A 17,950-nucleotide genomic window follows, 5' to 3' on the forward strand; every position below is an offset into this window, starting at 1 on the left:
TTAGAATCCTTGAAAATTAAATTTCCCATTTCTTTGTTGAAAACTTATCCACAGGTCTTGGCTTCTGCTCCTGGGTATATTATACTCTTGTCTAAGTTTGGATCAACTTTTGGCATTTTATTCTTTATGCTTTCAATATTGTGAAGCATGTCTAAGACGTCCTTTAATGCAAGTTTTTTTTTTTTTTGCTAGTGTCATGTGCTCTGCAGTGTTTTCATAGTTTGTGTCACAGTCATTTTCCTTGTTCTTACCCATAAATTCACTTTCATTAATGCCTCTGGTTTCATATCTAGTGCCTTTTTATTGGCACTGGTGTCAACATTATCACCAACAGTCATTTCTCCTATAACTCCATGTTTTCTGGATTTGAGTTCAACTTATCCCTTGTGCTTCTTTGGGCATGTTCATCTTTGTTGGCTGATTCTCTGCTTCTATTATTCATGTTTGTATAAAGTTGTTTGGGTTTATCACTGGGAAGCAGAGAGTTAACACAGTACATGTTTCGCAGTATGTGTGAACAAAACAAGAAATGCTCAGTGACTGATCACCAACAGACCTTGAAAGAAATGACATGATTAGTTGCTGATCATAATGTTTATCTGTTATTTACATTGTGATTGCTAAACAAAAGAGTGAATAAGAAAGATGGCACTTTATTCAGTTGCTCACAATATACCATGGTAACTGAAATTTGAATCATGCTGTTGGGAGGCTGCTGTTTAAGCTATTGAAACTTAACTACATGAACACCTTGGTTGTTTACCTCCATCTCTGTTTGATGAAAAAAATCTGTAGGTATCCCAGGCATCCAAAGTACTTCCCACACTGTCTTCAGCAAGGACCCTGTCTGTGGTTTCCTGGAGACACCTCTACATCATTGCCTTTTTCTGGATTTCTTTGGGGGCCTCATTCCATTGGCTTCATGATTTCTCTCTCTCTCTCTTTCTCTCTCTCCCTCATTACAGTTCTTTGGATTACAGTTACCTCATCTGACCCAGTAACAGTCAAAACATCTTTGTGACTTTTAATATAATTATGGACCATGGTATATATGTTTCTCTTTAGTTATGTGTTCTTTTTCCTCTTTACAGGTCTCCCATTTTGTCTCCCAGTATCACATTAGTTCCTCCTTCGTCACACACAGGATTCTCTCTGCTGAACACAAAGGTAAGTTATTTCCTAAACCATACGCTCTGTTAATCTAAAGCATTATGAAAATTGTCTATTTGCTAGTCCATAACTTGGTACTCTTACATCAAACTTAGTTATCTTAGTAGATATTTCTTTTGTAATATTTTGGACTTGGATTTGTAGTAATTTAATTTGATAATTAATGGCCTCAATCCAGCTGAAAGCCATAGCACTCACTCCAGTTTAATTTTATCTTTTAGTAATCAATAAAATTTGATAATAAGCAATGTGCTACAGAGTTATATCTCAAAAATAAGGTCAAAAATATGTGGAACAGCACTTCCAAAGGATAACTTAATGCCATCTAGTGCTTTCTTGTGCTTTTAATCTACTGATGCAAAAACTGGACTAGAGATGTCTAGAGATGTGCTTTATTAGTAGATTAGCGAAGTGTACAGCCTCACTTGTTTTGTGCTAGTCACTGATTTTGCAATACATGTAGCTTTTCAGCAAAAAGAATAGGACCAACGATTGTTTTAAAACAGTCCGAATGTCACATAAAGTACAGTATTGAAAAAGTTATCTACAAATATATTTATTTTGATGAGAAATAATTCATGCCGAATAAGACTTGTAACTTTCAGTCTCTTGAGGTAATCACCTTACCCATCTCCCAGACATTTCAAACTGTCTATTGAGCTAAACCAATTCAAATTGGTATCGAATTGGTCTCTTGGATGACTTAAGTGACTGCAGAATTTCAGGCTGCCTTATCAGTTGAGTGAAGTTGAACTGCTAAAGGTGAATTTCTGAGAGCCAGAAAATTTTCCTGGAAAATGGGTTTGTCTTGGCAAAAATACACTAGCTTTTTTTTTTTTTTTTTTTTTTTTTTTTTTTTTTTTTTTTGACAGGCAGAGTGGACAATGAGAGAGAGAGACAGAGAGAAAGGTCTTCCTTTGCCGTTGGTTCACCCTCCAATGGCCGCCGTGGCCGGTGCGCTGCAGCCGGCGCACCGCACTGATCTGATGGCAGAAGCCAGGTACTTATCCTTGTCTCCCATGGGGTGCAGGGCCCAAGTACTTGGGCCATCCTCCACTGCACTCCCTGGCCACAGCAGAGAGCTGGCCTGGAAGAGGGGCAACCAGGACAGAATCTGGCGCCCCAACCGGGACTAGAACCTGGTGTGCCGGCGCCGCTAGGTGGAGGATTAGCCTAGTGAGCCGCGGCACCGGCCCAATACACTAGCTTTTTAAAGTCTGTTCTGTGTCCCCAAAAACTTTCTATGTTAATGCCAACATTTATTTAGAATTAATAACACACATTTCCTCACCCTGTATTCCCTGTGAGCAATTTGTAATTCGTAGGGTAAAGGGATCAGACCAACTAGAAACATAATTTGTACATTCTTAATTTTTATTTTACAAATAAAATAAGTCATATTCTTTGTAGGTTCAAAGCACAAAGAACAAATAGGAAGAAAAAAAAAAAAGATGAGCAGGAAGGAAAAAGATTCATTCTGAGCCCAGACTAGAACTCATACCTTGTCATTCCCAACTCAGTGCCTTTTCCACTATATTTTACTGATTGTTGATTGTCTTTCATAAATAGTGTCTTTAATCTAATGAGCTGTCTCAACATGGCATCCTATACAAAAGATGCAACAACATAATATCCAAAAATGACTAAACAGCTGTTTAACTTTTCACTGTAGTTTAAGTGAAAATCCTCTCCAGAGTTCCATTTATACAAAGAACAATCATTTTTTTTTAAAGATTTATTTATTTATTTATTTGAAAGTTAGAGTTACACAAAGAGAAGGAGAGGCAGAGAGAGAGAGAGAGAGAAAGAGATAGAGAGGGAGGGAGGTCTTCCACCCAATGGTTCACTCCCCAGTTGGCTGCAACAGCCAGAGCTGTGCCCATCCAAAGCCAGGAGCCAGGAGCTTCTTCCAGGTCTCCCACATGCGTGCAGGGGCCCAAGGACTTGGGCCATTTTCTATTGCTTTTCCAGGCCATAGCAGAGAGCTGGATCGGAAGTGGAGGAGCCAAGACTTGAACTGGTGCCCAAATGGGATGCTGGCACTGCAGGCTGTGGCTTCACCTGCTATGCCACGGCACTGGCTCCAAGAACAATCCTTCTTAACAATTTTTTAACCTATCCATCTCCCCTGAATATCACTCGTTAGCACTCTATTATCACCTGCCCAGCAAAGGACTACAACTTTTTCTTAAACCATCTCCCACTTTAAAATCCAATACACCAAGATTTTTGTCTTTTCTATTACTCCCTTCTTCTCTTCAGGCTCTTTATTTTTCAGAGTTACTGTTGTGTTTCCCTGTATAAATCATTACAGCCAGTTTACTGCTTGTGCCAACCTGTGCAAGTTCAGGAACCAGAGCACAGCGGTAGAAGTTCTTTTTGTATTATTTTGTTTTTGTAAAGAAAAGAGGTAGGGCTCTCACATTAGTCAGCATGAATATCTCTTTCTAGCACATAGCTGTTTGATAATTCAGGTTCTTCCTTGGGATAAGACAAAGTATTATCTATACATAAATTAAATGACTACATTTAATTTGTCATTTCAGTGTTTCTGTTTCTTGTATCTGTGAATATCTACACCAACATCCAGTAAAAAAAGCAAGACCTGAATGAGTTTTGTCAAACAAGGAAAAATACGAATTCATACATAAATGGTTATATAGTTTAGTTTCTGTGGCTCATTCTGAATTCTGTTTAAACCTATGTGGCTACACCTGTGCTCAGCATACACAGCTGAAGAAAGTGGCAGAGTGGATGAAGACTAAAAATATTCACTTTGCTTATAATTATGCAAGTGACAATGCCAGAGCCATTTTGTAACTATTACAATATAGAAAGGTAATAATACTTATTCAGTTATAAGGTTTTAGATATTCATAATACGCTAGAAACTATGGGTCATAGTATTCAGTCACCACAGGCTGATTGTTTTACATATTAAAAATTCCAATATAGCAAAGACAGTTCTTAAAATTTGGGGTTGAGAACAAACATTACTGTTGTCACACTATGTCAAATTGTGTTTATCTAAATAATCACATAAATATCTTCCATCGCACCAGTTCTTCTTAAATAGGACACTGCCACTCTTCCTATTGAGAGGTGAGGACTATGTTCTCTCTTCTTGAAATTGCTCAGAGACTGTGACTGCTCTGACCAATGGAGTGAACCAACGCCCTGTGAATTCTGAAGCCAGGACATCAGGTGGATATATTTCCTCTTGACTCTCATATAACTTACACCTCGGAGCCCCAGGGCTCAAAAAGTCTGGCTGCCCTGTATCTGCCATGCTGGACAGATCATTTGGAGAGATTACAAAGAGAAAGAGATTCCCAACTGCTGTTCTAGCTTTTGTGTTTTTCCGACTCAGACATCAGGTATATGAATGAATAATCCTTCAAATGACCCAGTTCCAGTCACTAGACAAAATACTCTTAAATAGCCAGTGGTCCAAATAAGGAATCAGAAGAGATATCAGAAAATAACTAAGAAAGAAGCAACGTTTTTTTTTTTTTTTGATACCAAGTGTCATAGATGCAGTAAAAACAGTGTTCAGAATGAAATGTATAGCTGTAAATGATACATTAAAAAGAAAAAAAATCTCAAATTGATAACCTTACTTTCCACCTTATGGTGTTAGAAACAAGACAAAACTACATTAAAGGATAACAGGAAGTAGGAAATATAAATATTAGAGCAGTGATAAATAAGTAGAAAAAAAGAAAATCAATAAAAATAAAGTTGTTTATTTGAAAAGGTCAATAAAATTTACAAATATTTTGTTAGACTAACCTTCCCCCCCCAAAAAAAGAGAGGGGATAATGCAAATAAATTAAAATTTACAAATATTTTGTTAGACTAACCTCCCCCCACCAAAAAAAAATGATAGGGGGATAAAGCAAGTAAATTAGCACTTCCTTAAAAAGCTTATAAGAGAATACAATAAATAATATGCTGATGAAGCAGCCAGAGTGATCATCACCCAGTGTCCCCTAACAGATGTTAAGGTTTCCATCCCGGAGCAGGGAATGTGAGGACTCAGATTGGCTAATAGATAGTCAGGGGATCCCAGTGGAACTTGGGGTGTAAAAGATTTGCTTCCTTCCCCAAAATTATCTTTAATAAGAATTCACAGGCTGCCCTCCTTCCTTTGGAATCTCCAGATTTACCATGAGAATAGCAAAGGAACCCCTCCTGAGTCCCCACCCTCAGCAGGCCAGACAGGATGGAGAATTCTAAATGAGGTCTTTGGTGGTCTTTTTGTCCCCACCTGGTAACTGAATGCCAATCTAATCATCAAGTTTTTTTTTTTTTTTTTCCTTCAAAATTGTACTTAAAGCTGACTGCCACCAGTCCCCTTTGTTTTTCCTCTCTTGGAAGCCACCCTCCTTGCCACTCTGGCTGGAGGTACTTGATTCTAATAAATACTTTTAAATCTCAAAAAAAAGTATGCTGACAAATTAGATAACTAGAGGAATCCACAGATTTCTAAAAATACGCAATTGCCCAAAATGACTCCAGAAGAAATACAAAATCTCAATAGAACTCTAATAAGTGTACGGTAGGCCGGCTCCATGGCTCACTAGGCTAATCCTCCACTTGCGGCACCGGCACCCCAGGTTCTAGTCCCGGTTGGAGCGCCAGGTTCTGTCCTGGTTGCCCCTCTTCCAGTCCAGCTCTCCGCTGTGGCCCTGGAGTGCAGTGGAGGATGGCCCAGGTCCTTGGGCCCTGCACCCACATGGGAGACCAGGAGAAGCACCTGGCTCCTGGCTTCAGATCAGTGCAGCGCACCCGCCACAGCTATTTGGGGGGTGAACCAACGGAAAAAGGAAGACCTTTCTCTCTGTCTCTCTCTCACTAACTCTGCCTGTCAAAAAAAAAAAAAAAAAAGTGTACTGTGATACTTGTCAGTCATCAAAAACCTCCCAACAAAGCCCAGCACCAGTCAGTTTCATTGGTGAATTCTACCAAATATTTGAGAAGAATTCATATCAATCTTCCTCAAATTCTCCAAAAAAAATAGAATAGGGAATGCTTCCTAACTTATTTATTAAGCTTCCCTAATACCATGCCAGAAAAAGTTACCAAAATAAAACAAAATCTCAGATCAATCTTTAAACATAAATCTATAATTCTGATGATACTAGTATATCGGAAATGACCCCCTAAAATATATACAAAAATGTGGCCCCTTAAAGTTCCCCAGAAGTGCCATCTGGGGTGCCACATATGTTACCAGAATCTGGGGTGCCATACAATATCACCGTATGCTTATTAATAATCTCCAATATTAATAAGCCAGAGAAGGTTCTTGCTTAATATTTAGATAAGAATTATAAATACTGGCATAAGTAAACAAGGCATCACGGTACATTTTAGGCTTTTATTTAGTGCAAAAGATACACAGGAGAGTGAGGGAGGTAAATCTGGGTTCAAACCGAGCACCAGGAACCAGCCACACGGAGGAGCATCTAAGCCAGGAAGCCTAGGGCAGGTGGCCTGAAGGCCATGCACCCTGGGGGTGGAGGGCTACAGCCAGCCACCTCCTGGCTAGAGGCCAAGGCAAAGAAGAAGGGTGGACACACCATGTCCAAGGTTTTTAATACACTCTCAAAGGGGAGTGGTTCATTAATCTGATCGGCTGGTGGGCACCCAGGTGTGGCCAGGTAAAGGCATGAGGTCACACAGGGTCATGGCAAAGGTATCAGCTAGGGTGTAAGGTCCCACAGGGTTGTGGTGAAGGCGTGGTCTTCCAGCTCACAAACCTAATCAGATTTAGCCTGTATGCCTGCCTACTTCACTAGCAGTGCGAATCCAACAGCATATTTAAAAAATTATACATCGGGGCCAACGCTGTGGCATAGCAGGTAAAGCTGCTGTCTGCATCCCATATGGGCACCGGTTCAAATCCCTGCTGCCCCACTTGCCTGGGAAAGCAGTGAAAGATGGCCCAATTCTGGTGGGAGACCTGGAAGAAGCTCCTGGCTCCTGGCTTTGGATCGGCTCAGCTACTGCCGTTGTGGCCATTTGGGGAGTGAAACAGCAGATGGAAGACCTTTCTCTCTCTCTCTTTCTCTCCCTCTTTCTCTCTCTGCTTCTGCCTCTCTGTACTTCTGCCTTTCAAGTAAATAAAAATCTTAAAAAAAATTATACATCATGTCTAAGGTATATTCATCTCAGGAATGTAAGGGTGGTTCAACACAAAATAACAATCTACTATACCACATTAATAGAATGAAGAGAGAAAAAGTACGTGGTCATCTCAGTTGACAAAGAAAGGATATTTGAAAAAAATACAATGTCCCTTCATAAAAACCCTTAGAATACTAGGGAATTTTTCTGTGAAATCTCTCCAAATGATCTGTCCAGTGTGGCAGCTACAAAGCAACAAAAACTCTTTGGTGACTCAGGGCTCTGAGGCGTATATAATGAGAAAGTAGGAGGGAAATTAGATCCTTTTGGTGTCCTAGCTTTAGAAGTCATGGAACATCATTTCACTCTATTTGGCAGAAAATTAGGAATAAAAAGTAACCTTTATTTCAGCATTAGAAAAGTAGAAGTGCCTGTATAAAAAACTACAGTTCCACAGCTAACATCATCTTCAACGATAAAGACTTAAATCTTTCTAACATCAGGAACAAGAATATATGCCTTCACCATTACTATTCAATATTGTATTAGAAATATTATCCAAAGCAATTAGACAAGAAAAGGATTTAATTACTCAAATAGGAAAGGAAGAGCTAAAACCACCTTTATTCACAGATGGCATGATCCTGCATAGACAACTCTGAAGCATCCACAAGGATGCTACTACGGATAGTGAACATTCAGGAAAGTTTCAGGGTACAAGATCAACACATAAAATTTAGCTGTGTTTCTAGACACTGACAATAAACAATCTGAAAATACAAGAAAGTAACCACTCACAATAGCATATGAGGGAAGAAGATAGTTAGGAATAAACTGAACCAAGAAGATGAAGTATTTGAACTCTGACAACTATAACATAGATGAAAAGAAATGAAAGCACTTAAATATATGGAAAGGCATCCTATATTTATAGATTGGAAGGCTACATATTATTAATGTAGGAATACCACACAAAATGAATGTTATGAAACATTCAATATACTCCCTATAAAAATTCTCAGCAGCGTCTCTTACAGAAATGGAAAAGCTGACCCTCGAATCATATAGAATTTCAAGGGGCTCTGAATAGCTAAAACAGTCTTGACAACTAAAAGGTACAAATGGCCCAATTGTCCATCAACAAAAGAAATGAGAATATTCCAAATGATCTACAATGCTTATAAAAGATTCAATATAATTCCTATTTTATTCATTTCTTTTTTTTCATGAAATAGATTTATTGTTAAGACAATCTACAGAATCACTATAATACTTATCAAATTCCAGTGACCTGTTTAGTAGAACTGTTAAAATCAGTCCTCAAATTCACATAAAATTGCAATAAGTCCCAACTTGTCAAAATAATTCTGAAAAGGGAATACAAAATAGAAAGACAATTTCAAAATTTACTACAATCCAGTATTTATCAAAACAATACAGTTCTGGTTTAAGAAGAGACATATAGACCATTGAAATTGTATTGACAGTCCAGAAATAAACATGATTCAAATGATTTTCAACAAGTGTAGTATGATTATTCAACGGACAAAGAAGAGTCTCTTCAACAGTTGCTCAGAACACCACATAACCACAGGCAAAAGAATGAAAATGGACCCACATCCAAAACAGTTCATACAAACTCATAATTTCATAGACAAAATTTAGTTTAATATGGATTAACTATCTGTATATAAGAACTAAAACTATTAAAAGAAAACACAGGGGCAAATCTTTAACACCCAAGATATACCAATGGATTCTTGGACATGACACCAAAAGTACTAGCAATATAAGGAGGAAAATAAACTGAGTTTCATTTAAATTATAAATTTGGTACATCAAACATTGTCAAAAATGTGGAAAGAGTCTACAAAACAGAATATTGAAAATCATATCTACTAAGAATGTAGTATCCAGAATGTATAAATAACTCTTAAAACTCAGAAACAAAATAACTGAATTTAAAAATGGCAGAAAATCTGAAATCCATTAAGATGGCTACTATCCAATGAACAACAACAAAAATGATAGAAGGGTTGATGCTATGGTGCAGTAGGCTAAGCCTTGGCCTTTAGTGCCAGCATCCCATATGCACACCTGTTCAAGTCCTGGCTGCTTCACTACATTTCTTTAACCTAGAAACCTTTTATTTAAGGTATACAAACTTCATGCATTTCGTATATACAAGTTTAGGAACATCGTGATTCTTCTCACTCCATCCTCCCTCTGGCCCACACTCCCATCCTTCTTCCTCCTCCATTATTTGCATTCTCATTTTTTATAAATATCTATTTTAAGTTAACTTTATATTCATAGGATTAGCCCTACACTAAGTAAAGAGTTCAACAAATACTATGAAGACAAAATAAACACTATTCCTCAACAGTCGAGAACATGGTTGTTCAAAATCATCAAATCTCAAAGTGTCAATTTCACTTGTATAAATTACCTTTTAGATATCTATTAGTCAGGGACATCATATGGTATTTGTCTTTTTTGGGACTAGCTTGTTTCCCTAAGTATAATGGTTTTCAGTTGCAACAAGTTTGTTGCAAACAACAGGATTTCGTTTTTTTTTTTTTTTTTTTTTTTTTTGCCACTGTGTAGTATTCCATATTGTACATATACCATAATTTCTTTATCCAATCATCAGTTGATGGACATCTGGGTTGATTCCATATATTAACTTTTGTGATGAACTGCAATGAACATGCAGATACAGATAACTCTTTCATATGCTGATTATGTTTCCTCTGGGTGAATTCCCAGGAGTGTGATGCCTGGGTCATATGGTAGGTCTATATCCAAGTTTCTGAACTATCTCCACAACGTCTTCCACAGTGGCGCTATCAGTTTACATTCCCACCAACAGTGGTATAATCCCTGTTCTAAAACCCACACAACTTATTTTAAAGAAATGGAAAAGTAATCCTCAAAATCATCTGGAGTTTCTAGGGGCTCTAAAGACCCAAACTATCTTAAAGTAGAACAAAGTGAAACAAAATGTGGTATATACCTACAGTGTATAGGTATTCATCCATCAAATAAAGTTCAGATCTGTGCAGCCAGGGGAGTGAAACCTGGAAACTTTATGCTCAGTTGAACACCACAAAGGACATATGTGAGTGATATAGAATAAGCAAGTTCATAGAAAATTTAGATTAGAGAGATTATCAGGCACTAGTTGTGAGAGGATATTAGAAAAATTTTATAAATGAATCGTGTTAATAATTGTACAAACATTGTCAACATAATTAGTACCAATGAATTATCCACTTAAAATAATTCAAACAGCTTATTTTCTAGTGTTTTATGTATTTTAAACTAAAGTATACTTCTAAAAATTGCATGGGACCCAGTTAATGTGTAATTCTCCCTCAAGAATAGAGTGATAACTCTTACCTCTTATTAGTTTATTAAGACTGAGACAAGATTGTTTTTCTTTTTTTCCTTTTTTAAAGATTCATTTATTTATTTGAAAGCAGAGCCACAGACAGGCAGATGCAGAGAGAGAGAGACAGATAGACAGACAGAGACAGAGAGAAGAGAGGTCTTCCATCCACTGGTTCACTCCCCAAATGGCTTCAATGGCCGGAAATGGGATGATCCAAAACCAGGAGCTTCTTCTGGGTCTCCCAGTTAAGATCAGGGGCCCAAGGACGTGGGCCATCTTCCACTGTTATCCCAGGCCATAGCAGAGAGCTTGATTGGAAGTGGAGCAACTGGGACTCAAACCAGTGCATACATGGGATGCAGACATTGCAAGGCAGTGACATTATCCATTAAGCCACAGTGCTGGCCCCAAGATTTTTTCATCACAAATAAAGAATCAAACAAATTTAGGTACTGATAAAAAATCAAGATTCTTGGAAAAGTAATAGAAATATATCAACCTAATACATAATAATAATAGAAATATAGTATTAATAGAAAATAATAGGGTCACTGTCAATATATAGCAAAGGAAATTTGATAGAAATCTATTGATTTGCTAAGAAAATTATAATCCAAGGCCATGTACTGATAAGGAAAGAGTAGAATTAATTGTTGCATTCCATGGAAAAGTTTGGAGCGATAGGAAGTCAATAAGCAATACATAGAACTTAAAGCATCAATAAAAGTCCTAGTTGAGCTTGGAAAGCACTACCTTTACCCCAAAATTCATTTTACAAATTAATCTTTCTTAATGCTTGAATATTCGTGTCCATAATGAAGTTAGTTGATTGGGATCCAAAACTGAATAAGATAGTCCTCACTTTCAAGACAAAGGGAGAGTAAGAGATATATTTTGAGATTTTTCTACTTCAATGATTATCAAAATGTAGTGATCATTATAAATTACCTCCTAGTCTTGTTGAAACACAAATGGTTGCATCATACCATCACAGTTCCTTAATCAGTTGGACTGGGGTGGGGCCCAAAACTTTGCATTTCTAACCAACATCCTTATTCTGCTGCTGGTGATTGGAGGAGCCATACTTTGAGAACAAAACCTGGAAAATGTTGCTCGTTCTCATGACATCTAACTCTTGTCTCCTCTGTATTCTCTGTCTACATCATTGTGCCATTTCTTACTCTCCCTCCTCCACCACTCCTTGAAAGGCAACACTGGCTCCACTTCCCCGAGGACCTTGCTGTGGATCCCTTTGCAGCCCTCTGAAGTGGGAAAGACATGGACAACCTTGGCAGCTGTGAAGTTGAAGTGGCTTGCCCAAGTTTGCTGGTTCTGTGCATAGCCAGAATTTAGGTCTCTTTCCACTTTACATCATTTTTTGTCATTACAATGCAGAGGTAGCCCGTAGCTCTTATTCAACCCAAGCTGTGGAAGGAACAGACATCACAGAAATTCAATGACTGAAGAGTGGAAATAAGAATTTAGAGGCTCCCTGTGGTTTTTCTTCTCTTTGGCAAATAATGAATAAATTATGACATTTGAGTTCAGAAAGGATGAGTTTCATAAAATCAGGCTGACTTCTGGATTATGATGGGGTCTGACTAGCAATTCATGAGTTTCTCTCTTTGAGCTTCCAATAAAAAAGATCTGGTTGTCTATAACCCAGGATTTTGCATATCTGGATTCAATCAACCACGGATCAAAAATATTCTTAAAAAATGAGATTTCTGGTCAGTGGTTGATTGACCTTATATGTATAAAAAAATGCAATGGTGGTTACCAGAGGCTGGGGAAGAAAATATAGAAGGATGGATGGGGAAAGGTTGATTTATAGGTACTGAGTTATAGGTAAATAGGAGTAAGATATTCTGGAGTTCTATTGCATAGTGAGATGACAATCAGTAGTGTTAATATACTGTATATTGCCCTATTTTTAAAAAGCCTAGAAGATAGGATTTTGGATGTCTTTAGTATAGAAAAATTTTAAATGCTTGATAAATATATTTACCTTTATTGTATTTTACACAATGTAGGCTTATAATTAAACACCACATAGTAGCTCATAAATATGCAGTTTTATTTGTCTGTTAAAACTTTTTATAAATTAAAAAATATTCCATAATGATTTTAAAAATAAAATACATCTATAATGAGCATGTACAGACTTTTTACTTGTCATTATTCACTATACACTCTAATAATTATTCACATTTAGCACTTACATTTTATTAGATATTAGAAGTAATTTAGATTTGAAGTATACAGGGAATGTGCATGGGTTGTACACAAATGCTACACCAGTTAATGTAAGGGATTGGAGCTTTCATGCATTTAATTGTTCATGGGAAGAGTGCAACCTGGAACCAGTCCTCCATGGATACCGAAAGATACCTGTACTTATGAATATTGAAAATACAAAGAAAATCTACAACACCAAAAGAACACACACACACACACGTGTGAATTTCTGATAAACTATGAGAGGAATTTCTAGCAATTTAAGACCTAAAAACAGCAATAAGGAAACATCAATCACACTTGATATTAACAGCAATGTTTCTGAAAAGACAATATTCTGACTATGGAGATGGGCTGCCTTTTTACCGTGTTTATGCCCTTCTCTCTGGACTTGACATTACAGCAGCCAGGCCAACCAAAAATCCAAGCAACAGTCTCTCTGCTGCCTCATTAGCTTCCTGGGTCCATTTCACCCCCCACCTTGTATTCTCCCAACCTCCTCTCTGCCTGCGTCTGTTTGAAAATGAGAATCTGCACTCAGAACACAGGGAAGTGCCACAGAAGGCAGATGACCTGGAGTTAGCAGCAGGAAGGGCAAAAGGGGACTGGAAATGGGGAGGTTGAGCATGCAATGCCCCCATGCAGGTTGTGCCAAAACAGTCTCCAGAGAGAGAAGAACCACAAATCACTTAAGATCACTCATGAGAAGATTCCCTTCAAAAAGAAATAAGAGGAAGAAGAACAAGGGTGCTCTGCTTCAATTCTACCTAAGTGAACTTTGTCATCCAGTTCTATAGTTTGATATCTGCCAAGGAAGCATTCTTAAGATAATCACAGTACAGTGAAAATAATGAAGAAGCTATGATTGGTTTGTCTATTTCTCTCACTAAACATTATGTTTTGCTCAAATGTAGCACCTATCTTAAGAATAACTAATAAAAATAGATAGCTATAATAATATCTGCAGCATAGGAGAAAAAATGGTCTCCCAAATTATTATATTCATGAGAAAGTACTGCAAGAAACAGACATAAAATTTAAAATGCATCAGTTTTTGTGTTCTTAATAAAGTTTCAGAAATTGTGACCTCTAAGAAATGAGAACTGAGCAAAGAATTGATGAAACCATGGTTTGAGATGAGAAGGACCTATGAGAGACATGGATATAAATAAAAAAGCTGATGCAAATGGTACAGTCAGCTTGTAATAAATTAAAAAATAAGAGGGCAGAAGTAAAATATGTATGAGAACAAATAAGGACAACAGAAGTGCTACAGAAAATTAAATTGGTGATGAGCAAGATGAACTTGAGCTACTCCTTAAGGAATCGTAGGGGAAATGGAGGAGGTAAAATATTCTAAAAAAAGTTGGAAGACTTCCACCTTCAGGAGTGTGACCAAATAGGTGCTCTGAGAAACTTCCTCAACTCTCCTCCACCTCACCAAATACGCAAACACACAAAGAATTATGTTCTGAATAAGACACATTTTAAAATGTTATTTCTGGGTTCACAATTCTCTTCATCCTTCAGAGAGTAGGAGGGTTGTGTGAGAAATGGCAAGCAACAGAAATTCAGGGCTGTGGGTTCATGCTGAGGACAATGGCCCAAAGTAACTTACCTTCAGGATTCTGGTCTTCGAGCCTACTGAGATTTGCAGGTTTGAGCCCAGGAGCCCAGTGGCAAACCCTAACTTTCCACGTGGTAGGCTCAGGCTCCTGAAAGAAGTGGAAGGAAGCTATCTTGGGAGAAAGGCATCTTGAATGTAGATCCACAGGTGTCCCACAGTTTAACTTCAAACAATTATATTATATGTGAATATCTAAAACAAAGACAGGACATTGTAAGTCAGAATCCGCAAAAACCCGAACAACAGATATATATTCCAAGAACAGAAGATGCTATGAATCTCAGATATAATTTATAGACTAATGCTGAAATAAATGGCAGAAGCTGGAGTTGTAGCTCAGTGGATTAAGCCACCACTTGCAATGCAAGTATCCCATATTGGAGCAGGGAGTCTGACCTGCTCTGCTTCCAATCAGCTCCCTGTTAGTGCACCTGGGAAAGCCCAGAAGATGGTATAAGTACCCCACTCCCCTCTCCCCTCCCTTCCCCTCTCCCCTCCCCCCTCCTCTCCTCTCCTCTTCCCCCTTCCTCTCCTCCCCTCCCTTCCCTTCTCCTCCCCTCTCCCCTCCCCTCCTTTAATCTCCTCTCCCCTCCCCTTCCCTTCCCTCCACTCCCCTCCCTCCCCACCCCTCCCCCTTCTCTCCTCTCCTATTCCTTCCCCTTTCCCCCCCCTCACTTCCCTTCTCCTCTCCTCCCCTCCCCTCCCCTCTCCTCCCCTCCCCTCCCCTCCCTTCCCCCTTCCATGTGGGAGACCTGGATGGAGTTCTGGGCTCCTAGATCTGGCCTGGTACCAGCCTCAGATGGAATTGCCATTAAAGTCATGAACCAGTGGGTGGAAGATCACACTTGTTCTTGCTCTCTTCCTCTCTCTCTTTCTCTCCCTCTCCCCACACTCTTGGTGCTCTTCCTTGCAAATAAATAAAATAAATCTGTTTTTAAAAATATAAGTGCACAAGTAACAAAAGAATAACAATGATCATATTTTTTAAAAATGCAACTTCCAGAAATGAAATACAATTGTGAAAAAATAAAATTAAATTGATGGTTTAAACATTGGATATACACATAAAAGTTTAAAATTAAAAAAACTCCTATATATTATGATAAATTACATAACAGTAAACATAGGAAGATGATCTTAAAGTCAGACAGAGAAATGATCACTTTAGAAAGAATGCCAATTAGACTGATGGCAGATGACAGTGAATTAATGGGCCCATAGTATTTAAAGAAAATTACTGTCAAGCAAAATTGTATACCTACAAAATAATCTTTCCAAGAACAAAAGAGAAGTAAAGGCATCTTGTGCAAATCAAAAATGATTATCAAGTAACGGATCTTCCCTAAAGCAACTTCTATATATGACTAAATAAATGAGCCAATAAAAAAAATGCTAACACACATATGTTGGGGTGAAGGGAGACTTAATTTTTATGTTTTTATATAGTTCCAAGTTTTCTACAATACACATGTTTATTTTTACCATGTATCAATATCAGTTTCAAATATAAGAAATATACCTTCTCTAGGATTTGTTTCTGATGTCTATACCTCTCAAGGGAAATTCACTAGAGGAAACAAAAGCCAGAGAAATATTATTATTTTTCGTTCCTTGGGTAGAATCAGCAGAGAGAATAGAATCATTAAGAAAGGGTTTTATTCCTCTGATACAAAAAAGGCAATGGAGATAGCTTACGAAGAACATAAAAGGCACGGTATTCTCACTGTATTCCACATGCTGAGCCCTGGTGGGATCAACTGTGACACCGTATGTTTGTAGAAATTTGCTGTTTTTCACAGAACTTCCTTGTGCTACCTCCCTCGTATCTTTGGGAGACAGGCAGGGTAAAAATCATTATTTCTACTTTGCAGAGCTATCATAGGTTAAGAGAGGTTAAGCCGCTTTCTCCCGGTTACACACTTTAAAAATGGCACAACCCAGACTACAGCCTTTGTTTGCTCACTTCCTGTGATTCTTTCTCCAGCACCCTGCATGTTCCTAGTGTGATTGGCCTTTCTTGTCATTCATCTTGATTATATGATTTTAGGGAAAATTATAGTTACAGTAATAAGAATTACTTTTCCAAGGAATTCTTAGACTTCAAATAAGCTTTTAAAATCACTAACTTTTGGTGGGATAGAGCACTTAATCACACTGAATCAGCAGGTTTCCATGGATGGCAGCAAAGTATTACTTTATTCTGGCCTGAAATTGTTCTAAATCCGCTATTTGGGCTCACTTTTGTTTTGTTTTGTTTTCACTGCCCTTGGTCAAATACAATAACTCTCTGTATTACATATTAAAAAAAAAAGTCCTCAAGTTCCATTAATCATAAGAAAAGTCTCTTTTCATAATTAAAATACACAATCCAGTTTAGACACCACAAGCTTTATTTATGTCAGTTCTTTCTGTCTCCCAGTTTGATGTGTGTCTCTGTCAGCAAGGCAGCCTACAGTGAAGAAGACCATGTCTTCCATGGTCTTGCTTCTTCTTACCCAAATCCCATCCCCATGTATAAGATTCTTATCCCTGCATAGGTTATCATATTATGTATTTTCCATAAACTCATTGAAGATGTCCCCATGCATGTTTTTGCACCGAAATAAACTAATCTTTGTAATTAACATTCTTCATCAACTTTTTGAGGAACCCTCATGGAAGGTTCTCACTGGCTTCTGGCTGGAGTTTTAAGTGGCACAGGTTCAGCAAAAATGAGGACAGGGAGTGTCATACATACAGTGTCCTACTGTAGCCATGTGCTGGTATTTTCCAGGCTTAGCAGGTGCCTAAAGCTGATTTTCCTGCAGGATGCTTTCTGAGTACCTCGAAGACCATCCATCAGAAAATACCAGGTTGTATCTCTCTCAGTGTGGGCAACCAGCCCTCCTCCCTGCCGTCACTGAGGACAGTCCCTTCTGTATCCCTATCTGAGGGCATACCCACAGCTTCTTTCTGTTGAAATAACTTCTCTCTGGAAGGAAGCTCTCTTGGGTGAGGTCTCTTTTTTTAAATGACACGGAGACTTCTGAAGGACTCTCATGGCATGCAGAGATGCATCTTTGCCTTGCTCCTGTGAAGGGTCAGCTGACATTGTGTGCACTTCTCTTACCCTCTCCCATCAAGAAATCATCTCCAGTCAACTCTTGCCTTTAAACTTCTAAGATGGAGGACAAAAAACGTGTCTTATGCTCCCCAAAAGTTTAAAGGGTTGTTTCTCAAGCCATCTAAGATATCTCTGTTTTTTCAACCATTTATTAATTTGAGAGTCAGAATTACAGAGAAGGAGAGGGAGAAGGAGAGAGAGAGAGGGAAGGAGGGAGGGGAGGGAGGGAGGTGAAGAGAGAGAGAGACAGAGAGAGAGAGAGAGAGAGAGATCTTCTATCCAGTAG

General features: G+C 38.2%; 1 long non-coding RNA gene across 1 annotated transcript in view; it reads left to right on the forward strand.

Annotated features, from left to right (window-relative positions):
• Positions 1 to 1,110, forward strand: part of LOC149127602 (uncharacterized) — a 330,118-nt gene extending 329,008 nt beyond the window's left edge. Inside the window, exon 3 of the long non-coding RNA XR_016231127.1 lies at positions 1,092 to 1,110. This is a non-coding gene — a long non-coding RNA (uncharacterized LOC149127602). The remainder of the gene's footprint in view (positions 1 to 1,091) is intronic.
• Positions 1,111 to 17,950: the final 16,840 nt, after the last annotated feature.

Source organism: Oryctolagus cuniculus, chromosome 3 (assembly GCF_051225735.1).
Source record: "Oryctolagus cuniculus isolate XC-2025 breed Fujian yellow rabbit chromosome 3, ASM5122573v1, whole genome shotgun sequence".
In the NCBI taxonomy this organism is placed as follows: domain Eukaryota; kingdom Metazoa; phylum Chordata; class Mammalia; order Lagomorpha; family Leporidae; genus Oryctolagus; species Oryctolagus cuniculus.